General features: G+C 35.9%; 1 protein-coding gene across 1 annotated transcript in view; it reads right to left on the bottom strand.

The window, feature by feature from the left end:
• Positions 1 to 21,529, bottom strand: part of RBMS3 (RNA binding motif single stranded interacting protein 3) — a 1,116,133-nt gene that overhangs the window by 574,440 nt on the left and 520,164 nt on the right. The gene's annotated exons all lie outside the window — the stretch shown is intronic.

Below are 21,529 nucleotides of genomic sequence, written 5' to 3'. Positions count from 1 at the left end.
AGGATACTGTAGTTATGCCCAGCAGTTTAATGTCCCTTTAAAGCAGCCAAAATTGTCTAAACTCTTTGTGCATTAACCTATGTAATAATAATTCATTGGGTCCTTTGATATACGAACAACCAAATACATTATTGGATGAAACAAATGATTGTTTGACAAAATCGATTAGTTAATTTATTTGTGCTGTTTGGCACCAAAAAAAGGTACAGGAATAGGGGAAGGAGTTATATTGTTTGGTTAATAAGCCCCTTCATTTGGAAAAAGCTTTGTACAGGGGGTCTTACCATGTATTTGTCAATCATCTCCTGTCCAATCCTTCCATAGTATTACTAATGACCGAAATTAGGGACAGCCGGTTCGGTACTAAATGCCGGATTTTAGTCATACAGGAGTTGTATGTTCTTTTAACATTGATAAATAGGTTCTTTTATTATTTTTTTTATTTGTTCAAATCCTATAATGTAAGATTTTTGTTAATATTAATTGTCTATATTAGCTGTTCACATTGGAAATAATGGTAACAAATCCAAATCCAATATTTGTCCAATACGAATGCCTGCATGGATGAAATTCAGCTGAATTAAATGTTAAAAAACCCCAAATCTTTTGGACGGAATTCATTTTTAGCACATGCACATGTCTAGCAGATATAGTACCCATGAGACAGGTGTTGGTATACGACATTTTCAACTCAGCCAACAGCATGACTGGCTGTAAAAACCTTTGAGTTTGATCACAATCTAATGAGTGTTTAAAGTAGATAAACATTTCTGAACTTCAGGCACTATTGTCAGTGTGTTTTTCTAGTGATCATAATACTAAAATGCCTATGCCATAAAAAAGTCCTAAAGCTCATAAATGTTACCTCCTGGAAACAACACTAAATCAGTGCCTATGTGGTTAACCTCCCAATTTTATAATAAAAAAAAAATCAAATGGGCACTGCTAGTGACAAACAAATGGTAATTTTCTTGAGATTAGTGATTACATCACACGTTGAAGGGCCTGTGTGTTGATTGATTGCTCTTAAAGAGACAGTCAACACCAAAAATCTTATTGTTTAAAAAGTTAGATAACACCTTTACTACCCATTTTCAGCTTTGAACAACCAACATTTTATATTAATATACTTTATAACATTTAAACCTCTAAATTTCTGCCTGTTTCTAAGCCACTGCAGACAGCCTCTTATCACATTCTTTTTTATTAGCTCAACAGGAGACTAATTTATTTGAGCCATATAGATAACATTGTGCTCATGCCCGTGGAGTTGTGCATAACACTGCACTAACTGGCTAAAATGCAAGTCAATAGATAATAAATAAATAGCCATGTGATCAGGGGGCTGTCAAAAGAGGCTTAGATACAAGGTATTCACAGAGATAAAAAGTATATTAATATAACCACATTGGCTCTGCAAAATTGGGGAATGGGTAATAAAGGGATTATCTATCTTTTTAAACAATAACATTTTCTGGAGTTGACTGTCCCTTTAATGTGTGAAGTGATGCTAATCGGTGACATGTTACAATTAACCTGTTGTGCTTCAAACCTTTATGAATATGTGCGTATGTCTCTCTAACGAATTTGAACAAGGGCATTATCAATATAGTAAGCATGCGTGTTTATTGGGTTATCAATTTGGCTAACTTTTATTAATGTAAAAAGCGTTTATTATATGTTTTTTAGTTTTGATTGGTGGCCACAAATTTGGCCATCACTTTCTTAAACAAAACTATTGTAAAATAAGAGGAATAGAGAGTCCTGCCTTGAGCACAGTTAATAGTGGATGCTCTTCATTATGAAATGCACTACTCTTCAAAAGTCTCTCAAGTTTATAGTCTATAGGAGATGGAAATTTCTGATATTTTTTTTCAGGGGGGTTAAGCTCCAAGGTTCAGTAAATGCAAACAACATGTATTTAACATTCTTGTTGCTGGAGCATACAAAAGTCTGTTGCGTTCAGTCTTCTTATCTCTTAAGTATATAGAGCATGTTTGAAGCCTTTGAGGCCTCGATTTATTCATTCTTGCTGTATATACTGTATCTATATTTGTATCTACCCTCGCCAAATAGAAATATTTATAATAACACAATGTATGGCTCATACATGATGTTTACAGTATATATTAACCATAACTTTATCAGGTATGTAACCAATGTTTCTGCAAATAACTGCACTGTTTACCCTCTCAGTAAAACTGTTCTAGTTGTGTCTTTGCATGAAGAATGTCTGTTATAGTAATTGACTTGTATAAGAAAGCCAGTTTTATTTTATATATACAACTGACAACTTGCAAGGGAAAAGGGCTCCTCTTATTTCAGTAAGTTTCCTCATTAGTAGCTTTTTCATTCTTCCTTTCAATGTGTCTCTGTGGCCTTGGCTATACTCTGGCAAGAATCATCTTGCCTCAGCATTGTAATTACATTTCAATCATGTTAGATTCTTCCACTGAAGGTAATTTTCCCCCAAGGTTCACTGGTAAAGATATTACACTGTGTACTGCAATGGAAATATACAGTTAGATAATGCTGTTGTACTGATTTTAAAACTCTGACGCAACCCAACATCCTAAGAAAAATATAATAATAATAATACATATTATTTAGAAAGATCCAACATTTTACCTGTTACTAGGCATGGCTATATTCCAAGGAAAAAAACAGTAGATGATTTAGCACACAACAAAATGGTAAGAGATGCCTGATCATGACCTAAATTCATTAGAAATTGTAATCATGTTTTTACCTTGTAATTAGAAGGTGCTAGCAGAAGAGATGTATCTTCAACTACTTAGTCTGAGCCCTTATATTTTTATCCTTTTCTCACTATCCTTTTTCTTGATTTTTAAATCTGACTTGGTGTATTTAGGCACAATTTTGCCTTGTCCACTCTATTTAAACATTATATTCTCCCTGATACTCCAAGAACTACAATTCCCTCAATACTTATTATTTCCTTACACAATTCTAGTGAGCCAATTAGACCAATCCTGAAGTGAGCCAATCAAATCCTGTAGAGGAATTAAGGTGACCCAGCTACCATTTCCAGTCTGAATTGAATTTGTAATAAACTAAATAGGTTTTTTCATGTTCTGTAGGGGCTATGCACAGAATAAAAGAAACACTGAAAGTGAAGTTTAAATATAATGAGAGAAAAGATACTTGATCTAATGGCAGTGATTTTTTTTGAATATTCTTATAAGAACTTCATTCATGTTGGGGCTTGTGAGGTTGCATTGTCCACCCACATTTAGTAGCTCCTCTTTCTGCCAGTTCAGACGATTTTACTATGTCACATCTGAGGTGGTTGAAAAGTTAGGAAGCAGCAGTCTTAATACCACTGGGTTAAGCCTGCACTGCAATAGATCCCAGGTTGCACCCACAGATTTAAAAATGGAGCTCTTAATATTTATAGTGTTTGTATTGCCCTTAATGATAAATATCATACCCTGATACCTTTAACATGCTATTTTTTATATAGCCAGTATAACTCAATAGACAAACCTGGGAACTTGCTGGATTCTCCATATTTAGGCACCATTGTCTGGATCTCCCCAATCAAAGATTTTATTAGCATCCTGCTGGACAAATTTCTTCATGGCTGCCAAGCAATGTAGAATCTAGGGCCAATAGACTCAACATACCATGTTTAAAAGGAAGCACATCATGTTTGTATAGGGAAACAGGAGCAGTAGATTGTAACAAGTCCAAAATGGTAATTTTAAAGTAAAGGGTTGTTCCTCAAAAAGTATGTGGCTTTAGGATTAGGGGTCTGATGGGGTCTGTTTGTATCATATACAGTGACTGTAGAGCCAGGAATCCCATTTAATGTAGGCACCTATTCTTATCAATAAGTAGTGCACTATGCACAAATATGAAAATACTTCATGATTTTGAAGGTGTACTAATGTGTGAATTATAAAATAAAAATATAGCTAGCTTTATTAAGACACACTTCTTAATAAAGAAAAAGCAATCATGCAGCTGGAATATAATATGTTTATCCCCAAAAAGTACTGAACCCCTACATTTATTGAGAAATATAATTTATTTTACACCTGCAAATACGCTGCACTAACTGTATTGCAGTTTTTATTCACATACTTTTACTAGCATTTTTTTTTCTTGAAAGGAGATCTCGATCTCAATGGGATTTGCTAGTGAAATTATAGCAAGTAAATAAATTGTTTCATCCACACTGTATTCATAAGATCTCTGTTCACAGCATTTCTAACAGGGAAGGTCAAAAGTGTTCATCTGAGTTAAGCTTGCTCACAGCATGCATTGTCAAGCTTAGCAAATCAATGTCAATAAAAAGAGAAATGTTTTCTGTCCTCGAAAAGTGATAAAGAACAAATGTAAAAATGCAGTGTTCTCATTCTTACTTTACAATTCATAAAACAGATCAGATTTATGATTATCATTCATAGGCTAATAAATATAACATTCATTTTGCACATTTTCATTATGTGTCATAGTAACACTATTTCACAATAAATTTAAAGGGATTTTGACAAATGACCTTTTAAAATAATGTATTGATGACATGGTATTCCTAATGTATAATTTACTTCCCTTTTAGTTTGACTTATATTTAAATTTGCTTTTGATCTTTTAAAAAAATGACAATGTTAGAATAAAACAGGAATTTTGTATGTTATAATAAAGCAGTATTCTCATTGAATAGATATGTAAAATATGTGGGAAAGGAGAGCTCACATTATCCAACAAGCATTGTGGTATAAAATTGTAATATCCAAATCTAAAGGTGTTCCAGTAAGTGGAAAAAAATAATAGTCATGTATAAGCTAACATAATATATATCTAGATTCATTAAAATACATTTGGCAACCTATCCAACTTAAATTAGATTTCTCATTAGAATTGGCAAATATAGAGAAATGGGAGATGCCTCCTAATAACATTTATAATAGGCTCGCACATGCAGCAAATTCTCTGTACCTTAGGTTAATACAACATTGTCTGTTACTGTTAAATCACCAAATTAATAAAGTTAAAACTAAATTTAGATGTGACCTGGTAGTCTTATCTTATTTTTGAACAAGGCATTGTTAATCATTACATTAAAGTGATGGTAAATTTCAGACTATAAGAATGTTGCAATGAAAAATATATTAGTTTACAAGTAAAATCACATCATTATTTTTTTTAAAAAAAAAGTGTATATATATATTTTATAATAAAAGATTTATAATCCTAATTAGTAATGTCTGTAACTCCGCCCCACTTCATTTTCTCTTTTAGCTGGGCTGTGATGTATAGAGCAGCCCTACCCAATCTACATATGCTTTCTAATGGATTTAAAGGGGCTGGACTTCAAGATTGTCAAATGACACACATGCTGATTAGATGTTCACTAGAATTGTCATCAGAAAAAAGAAGAGTTCATCCAAGTGGGCCGGCATAACATTGCAATAGAAGCCTTACTATATGCACTAATTTAACCCTTTAACAGATGGATTAAAAACAGAAAATGTACACATATACTATTTTAATGGCAAATATTAAATATATGGCATTTGATTAGTTAAGGTTTACCATCACTTTAAGGGTAACCCCTTGCTGCAAAGTATTTCTGTGCAATGAGCTACAGCTCTTATTGGTAGACAAAGAGTAAACTTTACCTAAATAAATGAACATTATATTTAAATAATTTGTATCATTTGTAGATGTGAACGAGCAGCAGTTAAACATTTTAAAATATGTTTTGCATGAATAGAGCTTAATTAAAAGATGATACATTGAATGTGACATTAATGGAAAGTGCATGACTGCATGATAGGGATGGGCGAATGTTTCTAAACATTTGAAATTTAAAACAATTTTTATACATTCGTTCATTCGAATCAAATTTCAAATGTTTATATAACATTCTAACATTCTATTTTTGAATTTTCATTTTCGAATTTTTCAATAAAACTCAAATAATAATAGAATGTTTAGCTATGTATTCATTCAATTTCAAAATGTAATATTCTAATTCAAATATGACATTTGAATTTGAATGTAAGATTCAAATTCAAAATACTATTTCTAGTCTGCAACTGTGTTTAATAAAAGTAAAATTTGAATTTGAATGCTACATTCAAATTTGAATGTCACATTCAAATTCGAAATAGTATTTCTAGTCTAATACTGTGTTTTAGAAATGTAATATTCGAATATGACATTCGAATTAGAAATAGTATTTCTAGTCTAATACTGTGTTTTAGAAATATAATTTCTCCAACATTGGTGTGTCCAGTCCACGGCGTCATCCTTACTTGTGGGAATATCTCTTCCCCAACAGGAAATGGCAAAGAGTCCCAGCAAAGCTGGCCATATAGTCCCTCCTAGGCTCCGCCCACCCCAGTCATTCTCTTTGCCGTTGCACAGGCAACATCTCCACGGAGATGGTTAAGAGTATGTGGTGTTTAGTTGTAGTTTTTTTTATTCTACTATCAAGAGTTTGTTATTTTAAAATAGTGCTGGTATGTACTATTTACTCTGAAACAGAAAAAGATGAAGATTTCTGTTTGTGAGAGGAAGATGATTTTAGCAGACAGTAACTAAAATCGATTGCTGTTTCCACATAGGACTGTTGAGATGAAGTAACTTCAGTTGGGGGAAACAGTTAGCAGACTTTTCTGCTTAAGGTATGACTAGCCATATTTCTAACAAGACTGTGTAATGCTGGAAGGCTGTCATTTCCCCTCATGGGGACCGGTAAGCCATTTTCTTAGTCTCAAACAGAATAAAGGGCTTAATATGGGCTATAAAACTGTTAGACACTTTTATGGGCTAAATCGATTGCTTTATTTGGACATTTTATACATGTTTATGCTGATAATTCACACTTATAAACTTGGGGAACGTTTTTTAACATCAGGCACTTTGTTAGACACCTTTTCCAGTCAGGAAGGGCCTTCCCAGTTGTAGGCTGAGCCTCATTTTCGCTCCATTACTGCGCAGTTGTTTTTGAGAGCAAGACATGCAGATGCATGTGTGAGGACCTGAAAGTGGTTGGAAAAGTTCCTAGAAGGCGTCATTTGGTATAGTATTCCCCTCTGGGCTTGGTAAAGTCACAGCAAAGTTCCGGTTTCGTTATTTTAAGGGTTAAAGCTCTGAAAATTGGTGTGCAATACTTTTAATGCTTTAAGACACTGTGGTGAAATTTTGGTAAATTTTGAACAATTCCTTCATATTTTTTCACATATTCAGTAATAAAGTGTGCTCTGTTTAAAATTTAAAGAGACAGTAACTGTTTTGTTTTAAAACGGTTTTTTTGTGCTTTATTGACAAGTTTAAGCCTGTTTAACATGTCTGTGCCTTCAGATAAGCTATGTTCTTTATGTATGAAAGCCAATGTGTCTCCCCCTTCAAAATTGTGTGATAATTGTTCCATAGCGTCCAAACAAAGTAAGGACAGTACTGCCACAGTTAGTAAAGTTGCCCAAGATGATTAATCAGATGAAGGGAGTAGACATAGTTCTACATCATCTCCTTCTGTGTCTACGCCAGTTTTGCCCACGCAGGAGGCCCCTAGTACTTCTAGCGCGCCAATGCTTATTACCATGCAACAATTGACGGCTGTAATGGATAACTCCATAGCTAATATTTTATCCAAAATGCCTGCATATCAGAGAAAGCGCGATTGCTCTGTTTTAAACACTGAAGAGCAGGAGGGCGCTGATGATAATGTTTCTGTCATACCCTCACACCAATCTGAAGGGGCCATGAGGGAGGTTTTGTCAGATGGGGAAATTTCAGATTCAGAAAAAATTTCTCAACAGGCTGAACCTGATGTTGTGACATTTAAATTTAAATTAGAACATCTCCGCGCACTGCTTAAGGAGGTGTTATCTACTCTGGATGATTGTGACAACTTGGTCATTCCAGAAAAATTATGCAAGATGGACAAGTTCCTAGAGGTTCCGGTGCACCCTGACGCTTTTCCTATACCCAAGCGGGTGGCGGACATAGTGAATAAGGAGTGGGAGAAGCCCGGCATACCTTTTGTTCCCCCTCCTATATTTAAGAAATTATTTCCTATGGTCGACCCAAGAAAGGACTTATGGCAGACAGTCCCTAAGGTCGAGGGGGCAGTTTCTACTTTAAACAAGCGCACTACTATTCCTATTGAGGATAGTTGTGCTTTCAAAGATCCTATGGATAAAAAATTGGAGGGTTTGCTTAAAAAGATTTTTGTACAGCAAGGTTACCTTCTACAACCCATTTCGTGCATTGTTCCTGTCACTACAGCAGCGTGGTTCTGGTTCGAGGAACTAGAAAAGTCGCTCAGTAGAGAGACTCCATATGAGGAGGTTATGGATAGAGTTCACGCACTTAAGTTGGCTAACTCTTTTATTTTAGATGCCGCTTTGCAATTAGCTAGATTAGCGGCGAAAAACTCAGGGTTTGCAATTGTGGCGCGCAGAGCGCTTTGGCTAAAGTCTTGGTCAGCGGATGTATCATCCAAGATAAAATTGCTTAACATCCCCTTCAAGGGTAAAACTCTCTTTGGACCAGAATTGAAAGAGATTATCTCAGACATCACTGGGGGAAAGGGCCACGCCCTCACCACAAGATAGGCCTTTCAAGGCCAAGAATAAGTCTAATTTTCGTTCCTTTCGTAATTTCAGGAACGGACCGGCTTCTAATTCTGCATCCTCTAAGCAAGAGGGTAATGCCTCACAGTCCAAGCCAGCCTGGAAACCGATGCAAGGCTGAAACAAGGGTAAGCAGACCAAGAAGCCTGCTACCGCTAACAAAACAGCATGAAGGAGTAGCCCCCGATCCGGGACCGGATCTAGTGGGGGGCAGACTCTCTCTCTTTGCTCAGGCTTGGGCAAGAGATGTTCAGGATCCCTGGGCGCTAGAAATAGTTTCTCAGGGTTATCTTCTGGAATTCAAGGGACTACCCCCAAGGGGAAGGTTCCACATGTCTCACTTATCCTCAAACCAAATAAAGAGACAGGCGTTCTTACATTGTGTAGAAGACCTGTTAAAGATGGGAGTGATACACCCAGTTCCAATGACGGAACAAGGAATGGGATTTTACTCAAATCTGTTCGTAGTTCCCAAAAAATAGGGAACCTTCAGACCAATTCTGGAATTAAAGATCCTAAACAAATTTCTCAGGGTACCATCGTTCAAAATGGAAACCATTCGAACGATTCTACCCACTATCCAGGAAGGTCAATTTATGACTACCGTGGATCTAAAGGATGCGTACCTACATATTCCTATCCACAAAGAACATCATCAGTTCCTAAGGTTCGCCTTTCTGGACAAACATTACCAGTTTGTGGCCCTCCCATTCAGATTAGCCACTGCTCCAAGGATTTTCACAAAGGTACTCGGGTCCCTTCTAGCGGTCCTAAGACCGAGGGGCATTGCAGTAGTTCCATACTTGGACGACATTCTAATACAAGCGTCGTCCCTTTCAAAAGCAAAGGCTCATACAGACATCGTTCTGGCCTTTCTCAGATCTCACGGATGGAAGGTGAACATAGAAAAAAGTTCTCTGTCTCCGTCAACAAGAGTTCCCTTCTTGGGAACAATAATAGATTCCTTAGAAATGAGGATTTTTCTGACAGATGTCAGAAATTCAAAACTTCTAAGCGCTTGTCAAGTTCTTCATTCTGTTCCACGTCCTTCCATAGCTCAGTGCATGGAAGTAGTAGGGTTGATGGTTGCAGCAATGGACATAGTTCCTTTTGCGCAAATTCATCTAAGACTATTACAACTGTGCATGCTGAAACAGTGGAATGGGGACTATACAGACTTGTCTCCAGTGATTCAAGTAGATCAGAAGACCAGAGATTCACTCCGTTGGTGGCTAACCCTGGACCACCTATCCCAGGGAATGAGCTTCCGCAGACCAGAGTGGGTCATCGTCACGACCGACGCCAGTCTAGTGGGCTGGGGCGCGGTCTGGGAATCCCTGAAAACTCAGGGACTATGGTCTCGGGAAGAGTCTCTTCTCCCGATAAACATTCTGGAATTAAGAGCAATATTCAATGCTCTCAGGGCTTGGCCTCAGCTTGAAAAGGCCAGATTCATAAGATTCCAATCAGACAACATGACGACTGTTGCGTATATCAATCATCAGGGGGGAACAAGGAGTTCCCTGGCGATGAAAGAAGTGACCAAAATAATACAATGGGCGGAGGATCACTCCTGCCACCTATCTGCGATCCACATCCCAGGTGTGGAAAACTGGGAAGCGGATTATCTGAGTCGTCAGACATTCCATCCGGGGGAGTGGGAACTCCACCCGGAGATCTTTGCCCAGTTGACTCAATTATGGGGCATTCCAGACATGGATCTGATGGCGTCTCATCAGAACTTCAAGGTTCCTTGCTACGGGTCCAGATCCAGAGATCCCAAGGCGACTCTATTGGATGCACTAGTAGCGCCTTGGACCTTCAACCTAGCTTATGTGTTTCCACCATTTCCTCTCATTCACAGGCTGGTAGCCAGGATCAAACAGGAGAGGGCCTCGGTGATCTTGATAGCTCCTGCGTGGCCACGCAGGACTTGGTATGCAGACCTGGTGAATATGTCATCGGTTCCACCATGGAAGCTACCTTTGAGACAGGACCTTCTTGTTCAGGGTCCATTCGAACATCCAAATCTGGTCTCCCTCCAGCTGACAGCTTGGAGATTGAACGCTTGATTCTATCAAAGCGTGGGTTTTCAGATTCTGTGATAGATACTCTGGTTCAAGCCAGAAAACCGGTAACTAGAAAGATTTACCATAAAATATGGAAAAGATATATCTGCTGGTGTGAATCCAAGGGATTCCCATGGAATAAGATAAAAATTCCTAAGATTCTTTCCTTTCTGCAAGAAGGTTTGGATAAAGGATTATCTGCGAGTTCTCTAAAGGGACAGATTTCTGCTTTATCTGTCTTACTACACAAACGACTGGCAGCTGTGCCAGATGTTCAAGCATTTGTTCAGGCTCTGGTTAGGATCAAGCCTGTTTACAGACCTTTGACTCCTCCATGGAGTTTAAATCTAGTTCTTTCAATTCTTCAAGGGGTTCCGTTTGAACCTCTACATTCCGTAGATATTAAGTTGTTATCTTGGAAAGTTTTGTTTTTGGTTGCTATTTCTTCTGCTAGAAGAGTTTCAGAGTTATCTGCTCTGCAGTGTTCTCTGCCCTATCTGGTGTTCCATGCAGATAAGGTGGTTTTGCGTACTAAGCCTGGTTTTCTTCCAAAGGTTGTTTCTAACAAAAATATTAACCAGGAGATAGTTGGACCTTCTTTGTGTCCGAATCCAGTTTCAAAGAAGGAACGTTTGTTACACAATTTGGACATAGTCCGTGCTCTAAAATTCTATTTAGAAGCTACAAAAGATTTCAGACAAACATCTTCTCTGTTTGTCGTCTATTCTGGTAAAAGCAGAGGTCAAAAAGCGACTTCTACCTCTCTTTCCTTTTGGCTTAAAAGCATCATCCGATTGGCTTACGAGACTGCCGGACGGCAGCCTCCTGAAAGAATCACAGCACACTCCACTAGGGCTGTGGCTTCCACATGGGCCTTCAAGAACGAGGCTTCTGTTGATCAGATATGTAAGGCAGCGACTTGGTCTTCACTGCACACTTTTGCCAAATTTTACAAATTTGATACTTTTGCTTCTTCTGAGGCTATTTTTGGGAGAAAAGTTTTGCAAGCCGTGGTGCCTTCCGTTTAGGTAACCTGATTTGCTCCCTCCCTTCATCCATGTCCTAAAGCTTTGGTATTGGTTCCCACAAGTAAGGATGACGCCGTGGACCGGACACACCAATGTTGGAGAAAACAGAATTTATGCTTACCTGATAAATTACTTTCTCCAACGGTGTGTCCGGTCCACAGCCCACCCTGGTTTTTTTAATCAGGTATGATGAATTATTTTCTCTAACTACAGTCACCACGGTACCATATGGTTTCTCCTATTTTTTCCTCCTGTCCGTCGGTTGAATGACTGGGGTGGGCGGAGCCTAGGAGGGACTATATGGCCAGCTTTGCTGGGACTCTTTGCCATTTCCTGTTGGGGAAGAGATATTCCCACAAGTAAGGATGACGCCGTGGACCGGACACACCGTTGGAGAAAGTAATTTATCAGGTAAGCATAAATTCTGTTATTCTAATTTGAATCTGCCATTCAAATTTTAAATAGTATTTCTAGTCTACAATTGTGTTTTATAAATGTAATATTTGAATTCAAATGTGACATTCAAAAACTGTAAATAATATTTGAGAATAGAATTTTTAAGAATATTCGTTCTTATGAACATTCTATTATGTAAATCGAATTTCTACAGTAACATCCGTTCTAACATTCGAATTTGAATATAAACACATTTGCCCATCCCTACTGCATGATTGAGTCCCGAGATACTACTGTTCATTGGCTTATGTAAACATCTCACACAGAAAAAGTTGATTTTATTAGTGATGTATACAACTATATGAGTGATGGTAAATCCTAGTCATGAAGTATACAATACTTCATGCTGAAAGTTCCTTTATTTGTTTGAAGCATTCGCTGCACTGAGCTCCTCAAGCAGCCGACGGCAGAATGCTATTTTACTGAGAGGTGACGTCTCCACCTCTTACCAAATAGCTGTGCATTCCAGCTGGCGCCAAACCGGATAGCCCACACGCTATTGGATTGCTTCAAACAAATAAAGGAACTTTCAGCATGAAGTATTGTATACTTCATGACTGAAAGTCCCCTTTATTTTTTTCAATGGTAAATCCTAGCATTACACAAATGCTAGGATTTCCCATAACTAGGAACATCTATCATAGAAAAAAACTTTTGAAACATTTTATTTTAGATGGTAGAGAGAAATTATTTCAGTATGTAAAAAACGAAATACATTTCATGCACCTCCCTCTAATTATGGATACCACCATTTTGGAACCTAGGTTACACTACAGGTATCTGAAGCAGAGTTAATGCACATGTCCAAACACATCAGTGATGTAATGCATTGAAAGTTAGATTTAAATATGGCAGCACCCATGTCTAGAAGGAAGCGGAGCATAACTCAATACTATGCTTATAAAATGTATTTAGTGATTAATACACCTTTGAGTAAATGTTAGAAAGAAGACAAGGGGTGCCTCATAGTGAATTCCGTTATAAAGAAAATCATACACAAAGGGTTAAAAAACTACTCACAATGGTAGTGGCACTTGTGTGAGACAAAGTGATGTATACGCAGGCTGACACTCGCAGTGGTCAGCTTACTGGCCACCCTTGTGATGGTGAATAGCTCCGTAGTAGATTCACGGGCAGTCCCAGGTCTGTTCAAAAGGAGCAGTATCTGGAAGTTTGATAGACAGTCGCAAAAGGCATAGAACGACGTGCATGGTGGCCTGGAACTCTCTGCAATTTGTCTCGCTGAATATATCAGCAAATGATCAAGACTTGAGCCGTGATAAAATTAAAACAAATTTTAATGCGTTTCTCAACCTAATTACTGGTTGTTTCATCAGGCATCATAATTTATCAAATTAATATTTCTATTGTTGGTTACATTCACCAATATGTATTGACACTTACAATATTCTCACACATTATCATAAACTCTTTACACACAAAAATTGCTATGTTAATGCGCCACCTTTAGGTCTCCCCTTGGATACCTTAACTTCTGCTGATTACCTTTGAGTAAATGTAAATACATTTTCATTGACATAGTATGACTTTCAATGATATAGACGTGGAAAAAACAAATTTATTTTTTCAACATATATGAAGATGGGGTTACTCCCAGAGTATATATGAGGAGAACAGTAGGTCTAGCACTAGTACGCAGCAAAACAGTTCATGATATACATCAGTAGTGCACGTAAGCCTGAGGGTCCTGCAACTCATCAGCAGGTAAGGTGCTTATAAAGGTAAAGCATAGCAAGATTAAGCAATCTATACAAATAGTTTAAAAAAAAATACTTGTTTATATACAAAAAATATTTACATAGAAAAATACAAGATTTATAAAAACAAATGAAGATCATAATCTTTGTTAAAACCTATAGGATGTAAATTGTTAAGTTGATGGATCTACCACACCTCTCTCTTTTTTAACTCTAACTCCCTATCATCCCCTCTTCTGAGTTTTGGAATGTGGTCAATTATCTGAAATGTAATTTGACTGACTTTGTGTCCCATTTGAATAAAATGGGATGAGATGGAGAGGGTCCTGTCTTCACATCTGAAGGAGGACTTGTGGGCACTAATTCTGTCCCTAATGGGGCGTATGGTCTCCCCCCATAGCCCCGCCCACATGGACATTTTAGTAAATAGATCACAAAATCAGTATCACAGGTTTAATAACCATTAATTTCATGTTTCTTTCTGTCTTTTAATTGTGCCACAAATTTACCCTTAATCATTGCATTACATTGGGAGTAGTTAGATAATTTATTCTACCAGTGTTCTGTCCACCCATGTCAGCTTTTAACAACATGTCTCTAATGTTTTTTACCCTTTTGTAGGAATGCATGGGGGGAATTTTTAAATTCCGGTATGTATGTAATAAACTTATTCAAAAGGTACCAGAGTTTCTTAATGATTTAATAAATATTCTCACTTTATGTGTTGTACTCAGAGGAAAAAAATATTTGTTTATTATCTTTATTTTTTCTCATTCCTGCATTTGTTAATACATTACTTTTACACTCTGAGATAATGGAAGGGGAATATCCTCTATTTAAGAATTGGTCAGCCATTTCCTCCAACCTTATTTTTTGTAGATCTTTATCATTTACATTTCTCATAGTGCGAAGAAATTGACTTTTTGGGATGGAAGAAAATACTCTCTTGGGATGGTAGCTGTTATAATGCAACAATGTGTAGCAATCAGTAGGTTTAACATACAAGTCGGTTATAAGGGCTGAATCTTTTTTATAAACCACTGTATCAAGATAGTTAACTGAAATGTGTGAATAACTCAGTGTAAACCTTAATCTGTCAGTACATGAATTCAATTCCTCCACAAAACTTTCCAGAGTTGTCACAGAGCCCCTCCATACGCCAAACACATCGTCAATTTAGCAAAGCCAAAACTTACATTCTGTTTGAAATATCAAGTTAGTATATACCATTCTTTTCTCAAATTGGCTGACGAAAATGTTGACGTATGAAAAGGCTATGTTACAGCCCATGGCGGTCCCTTTCTTTTGTAAATAGAATGTATCCTGAAAGAGGAAATAATTCAGGTATAGAAGTATGTTAAGCATATCCTCAATGAAGCTGCATTGTAATATAGAATAATCAGTTTCTTGTTTTATTAATTCCAATGCAGATTGAATGCCAGTCTCATGCGGGATACAGGTTTAGAGGCTGACAACATCTAAACACTTTATTATTATCCACATTTGTAATATGTGTTAGTTTTCCCAGAAAATCACCAGTATCCTTGAGAAAAGATTTCTGGATAGATGCAAGGGGGTTGAGAACTTTGTCAATAAAGATGGCTATATTTGAAAAAACAGATTCTGTGCTAGCAACTTTTGGTCTCCCTGGTGGGTTACTGAGATTTTTATGTATTTTGGGTAGTGTGTAAAAAAAACAGGGTAATGGGGTCTTTTTTTATGAGAAAAATTGAAAGATCTTTTGAAATAATTTTGTTGTACATAGCTGTATCAACCACTGTTTTCATCTCTCTCTGTATGTCTGCAAGGGGATTCCCATCAAGAATCAGGTAGATACCCCCATCAGATAACTGTGCCAAAATTTATTGGGTGTAATATTCAGTGTCTAATATGACTACTGCCCCACCCTTGTCAGCATTTTTAATGGTAATATGTTTATTAGCTGCCAAATCTCTGATAGCCATAGAAACATTGCTTTTCTGTTTCTTTTTTTTTTTTTTTTTTGAGAAAGTAGTGATTTAATATCGTTTTGAACGAAAACCTAATATATGTTTCGACCCCTGAGTTAACTGTACTGGGAACAAAGGTAGATTTATTTTTTAGGTTCATAGATTTTAAATTAAATGATCCATTCTCAATTTCATTGGATAATTATAGAAGGAGGAAAAACTCATCCTACTATTTCAATAAACGTGTAAGATCAATAAACAGTGCATTGCAGCAGGAAGCAAATCAAGAAAAAAGTATAATGATAACAATATTGGCATAAAGAATGATGTGTACATAGTTAGCAGACAATGGTATTATGACAAGTAGCAAATAGTTGTACCAAGGATTGAGTGCAAACATAGGCATTAACAAATAAATTCTTTGGCTGGATAACATTCCATATGTTGGACTAAACCTTGAATGGTGTAAAGTCATGCAAAAATACATAAAATACTACACAAATTATTATACAAGTCTATATGTATAAAAATATATAAAAGGGGTAAGTGAGCGCTAAATCAGGATGTAGATAAGTATATAGTTTACCACTGATGTGGCTCTAATCCCCTTAACCAGGCACAGAGACATATTTTCCCATATACATATTTGGTGGCTAATGCCATTTTTTATGGTGGAGTGTTGTAAGAGAGGTTTTAGGTGGAGATCAATGTAATTTTTAAAAGGAAATAAAAAAAGAGGGGTTTATTAAATTTTTTTTATATATATATATATATATATATATATATATATGCCTTCACAATATAATATGAAAACATAGGTGGCCAATATAGATAACCATATGAACTCTAATGCCAAAAAATTTAATTATTTCCAATGATTTATAACATCGTACTCTGAATTAAAACCCAGAGGTACCTGAGTCTATAATTTAAAAATCTAGAATACCTCTGGACAAAAGGTATTCCCTGTCCCCACATCTTTTGGGACACCTCACCACCTCTATTGCCCTCCACCTAAAATAATCCACACATTTGTTGTGTTTGTCCAAAAAATGTATGGCTAGGGCTGAGCAGCATTTCTCATTAGTGATATACCCAGAGTGCTCTCTTATACGTGATCTCACGCATCTCGTGGTCATACCCACGTACTGCATTTTATGTTGAGTGCACTCAATAAGATATATCACATAGGTGATCGAACAATTGACTTTGAAGTCTTGCCCGGTAACACATGAATGAAAGTCATTACCTGTAATGAGAAAATCACAGGATTTGCACCTAGTGCTGCTGCATCTAAAAGTGCCATTGGAACTAAGCCATGAGCTCATGGGTGTAGTAGTTGGGAGTTGACTTGGTGAGAGTTTATTCCTCAAGGTTAGATTTTTAGAAAACACATTTACAGTCCTTCTCCACCACCTTTTTGAGATTTTTGTCTCCATAAAGGAGGGGGAAATATTTTCTCACTATCTCACAAATAAAGTAAAACTCTGTAGAATACTTAGTGATGAACAGGGGCTGTTGGTCTTCTTTCTTTTTAGGTTTTTGTACAAAAGTATCCAACCTATTTGTATTGGAAATCTCAGTGAATACCTTTTTAATCAAATGTTTAGAATAGCCTCTTTTAATAAAACATGACTCTAGAACTTTACTCTATCATATTCTTTATTTTCAGTGCAAATCTTTCTATAATTATCCAATGAAATAGCTTGACAACATTGTGCATTATAACAGCTACCATCCCAAGAGAGTATTTTCCTCCATCCCAAAAAGTCACTTTATTCGCACTATGAGAAATGTAAATGATAAAGATATACAAAAAATAAGGTTGGAGGAAATGGCTGACAAATTCTTGGATAGAGGATATCCCCCCTCTATTATCTCATAGTGTAAAAGTAATGTATTAACAAATGCAGGAATGAGAAAAAAGAAAGATAATAAACAAATATTTTTTTCCTGAGAACAACACATACAGTGAGAATCCACTTGCAGCAAAGATATGCAAGCCAAGCAAGCTGAAATTAATCAGTTTAACCAGACCTGAGCTATCGAGCAGCTTGCAAAGATCTTCCTGTCTATAAATCAGTCCAGATTGGAATGCATAGAAAGAACTGTTTGAAGAAAAATGCAAGTAAAGTTGGTGTTGTGTGATTATTTTATTAGGTATATAATGCAGTTTAGCAAATGTTTTTGTTCATTTAACTTAGTTTAATTATATATTCTGTGTTGTGTGATTATTTTATTAGGTTTATAATGCTGTTTAGCATTTAAAGTCTTCATTTCAAAGCTTTAAAAATAATGTATTAGGTGTTATTTATGCCAATTTTGAGGGGGCCTGGAACCTAACTCATTCACTTCCCTTTGACTTACATTATAAACTGGGTTTCAATTTACAACGGTTTCGATTTACAACCATTCCTTCTGGAACCTAACCCTGGCGTAAACTGAGGGCTACCTGTATATAATTTAGGCAATATGTACATGTCATAATACATTTTATACACCTAGAGGTAGTTTCATATAATTTTTAATACTTTTGCATCATTAGATAGGTAATAGTTGTTTTAAATAAAAATAGACTAGCATTTGCATTTTAGAACACAAAAAACAAACTAAAGACTCAGGCAGAGAGGATTGTTACTTACTGGCAGGGGGGAATGATAATTTTCAAATCTTTTTATTTAAAAAACATATTATTGAAAAAGTCTGGATTTCAGAATAATTCTGGATTTTATAATTCCAGATTTGAGGCTTTGTACATTTTGTTTGACCATCAAATAATTTATAAAAGAATTATAGGGATGGGTTTTGCATAAAGCATGTGGTAAAGGCAACAGCTGGCACTTGGTTTTCCACTATGATTTTCCTATTTCAAAGTCTAAACACTTTATTTTCTCTGGAGAATTACTTATGATGGAAGAGCTCTGATATAAAGTAAGGTTATATAAGCACTGCTGTTGTGTAAAATTTATCATGCTTTTATCAAGGGCATGTCAGCTGCACAACAAATGATGATAGATAAAATTGGTCACTTTTTACACAAATTACATTCACAAAGATACTGGTAATTCTGTGAAACATATTGGGCTATATTACGAGCGGAGAGTTGACATTTGCGAGTGAGCGAGAAGGGGTTTATCGCTGGTGTTTGCGCTCGCTAGGTTTACCTCTGGTATTACAAGTTGAAAGTAAATAAAAAATATTCAAACAAAGTAATGCACACAAAAGTTATAAAGACTCAAAGATAAGTACATGTCTAAATATGTCATATGTGTATGTATATATATATATATATATATATATATATATATAAATATATATGTGTGTACATATATAGTTTTATGTGTATATATGTATTTACAGACATATATAAACATATAAACACCTAAATACATATGTACACATATATAGATATACAGTATATAGAAGTGCATTGGAGCCCTTTGCATTTAAGTAGATGAAAACATAAAAAAAAATATTTATGCAATATTCATATTTAATATAGTGTTATACTGTGTATTTACAGTAAATATGTCACATTCCAATGTTCTGTACATAGCAGAATATGTTCTATGTATTTTTAAATATATATTCCTATATATATCTGTATATATCTATATATATCTATCTATCTATCTATCTATATATATATATATATATATATATATATATATATATATATATATATATATACAAAAAGAACATGAAGTTGCGTCAGCACTGTTTCTTCAAAAAAGAATAGTCTTTATTATGGTGACATAACAGAAGGACAGCAACGTTTTGACAAAAGCATACATAGCTCTAAACTAAAAATACATTATTTCGTCAACAGGTAAGGTGCTTATAAAGCTAAAGCATAGCAAGATTATGCAATCTATACAAATAGTTTTTAAAAAAATACTTTTGTATATACAAAAAATATTTACAAAGAAAAATACAAAATTTATAAAAACAAATGGAGATCATAATCCTTGTTAAGATCTATAGGATGTAAAATTATTTTCTGAAATGTAAGTTGACTGTGTCCCATTTGAATAAAATGGGATGAGACGGGGAGGGTCCTATCTTCACATCTGATGGAGGACTTGTGAGCACTAATTCTGTCCCTAATGGGGCGTATGGTCTCCCCCACATAGCCCCGCCCACATGGGCATTTTAGTAAATAGACCACAAAGTCAGTGTCACAGGTGTAATAACCATTACTTTCATGTTTCTTTCTGTTTTGTAATTGTTCCACAAAGTTACCCTTAATCATTGCATTACATTGGGCCCAATGTAGGCAGGGGTAAGAACCCTTCTTGGGTGTAGTTAGATAGTTTATTCTACCAGTTCCGATCAGCCAATAGAATGCGAGCTCAATCTGATTGGCTGATTGGATCAGCCAATCGGATTGAACTTGATTCTGATTGGCTGATTCCATCAGCCAATCAGGATATTCCTACCTTAATTCCGATTGGCTGATAGAATCCTATCAGCCAATCGGAATTCGAGGGACGCCATCTTGGATGACGTCATTTAAAGGAACCGTCATTCGGCGAGTAGGCGTCGGTTGAAGAGGATGTTCCGCGTCGGTTGGAAAGAAGATGGCTCCGCTCCGCTCCAGAAGAAAGAAGATTGAAGATGCGGCTTGATAGAAGACTTCATCCCGATGATGGACTTCCGACTTCAGCCGATGATGGATTTCTTCAGCCGCCGCTTGGATCCAGACTTCAGCCCGAGGATGGACGTCACTCTTCAGCCCCCTGCTTGGGCTTGGATCAAGACATCGGAGGCTCTTCTGGACAGATCGGGACCCGGTGAGGTGAAGACAAGGTAGGGAGATCTTCAGGGGCTTAGTGTTAGGTTTATTTAAGGGGGGTTTGGGTTAGATTAGGGGTATGTGGGTGGTGGGTTGTAATGTTGGGGGGGGTATTGTATGTGTTTTTTTTACAGGCAAAAGAGCTGAATTCTTTGGGGCATGCCCGGCAAAGGGCCCTGTTCAGGGCTGGTAAGGTAAAAGAGCTTTGAACTTTTTTAATTTAGAATAGGGTAGGGCATTTTTTATTTATGGGGGCTTTGTTATTTTATTAGGGGGCTTAGAGCAGGTGTAATTAGTTTAAAATTGTTGTAATATTTTTCTAATGTTTGTAAATATTTTTTTATTTTTTGTAACTTAGTTCTTTTTTATTTTTTTGTACTTTAGTTAGTTTATTTCATTGTAGTTATTTGTAGATATTTTATTTAAATAATTTATTGATAGTGTAGTGTTAGGTTTAATTGTAGATAATTGTAGGTATTGTATTTAATTAATTTATTGATAGTGTAGTGTTAGGTTTAATTGTAGATAATTGTAGGTAGTTTATTTAATTTATTTATTGATAGTGTAGTGTTAGGTTTAATTGTAACTTAGGTTAGGATTTATTTTACAGGTAATTTTGTAATTATTTTAACTATTTTAGCTATTAAATATTTCTTAACTATTTAATAGCTATTGTACCTGGTTAAAATAAATACAAAGTTACCTGTAAAATATATATAAATCCTAAAATAGCTATAATATAATTATAATTTATATTGTAGCTATATTAGGATTTATTTTACAGGTAAGTATTTAGCTTTAAATAGGAATAAGTTATTTTATAAGAGTTAATTTATTTTGTTAGATAAAAATTATATTTAACTTAGGGGGGTGTTAGTGTTAGGGTTAGACTTAGCTTTAGG

Source organism: Bombina bombina, chromosome 5, assembly GCF_027579735.1.
Source record: "Bombina bombina isolate aBomBom1 chromosome 5, aBomBom1.pri, whole genome shotgun sequence".
NCBI classification, from domain to species: Eukaryota; Metazoa; Chordata; class Amphibia; order Anura; family Bombinatoridae; genus Bombina; species Bombina bombina.
Note: the sequence above shows the minus strand (reverse complement) of the source record. Positions and strands in the feature narration are given on the sequence as shown.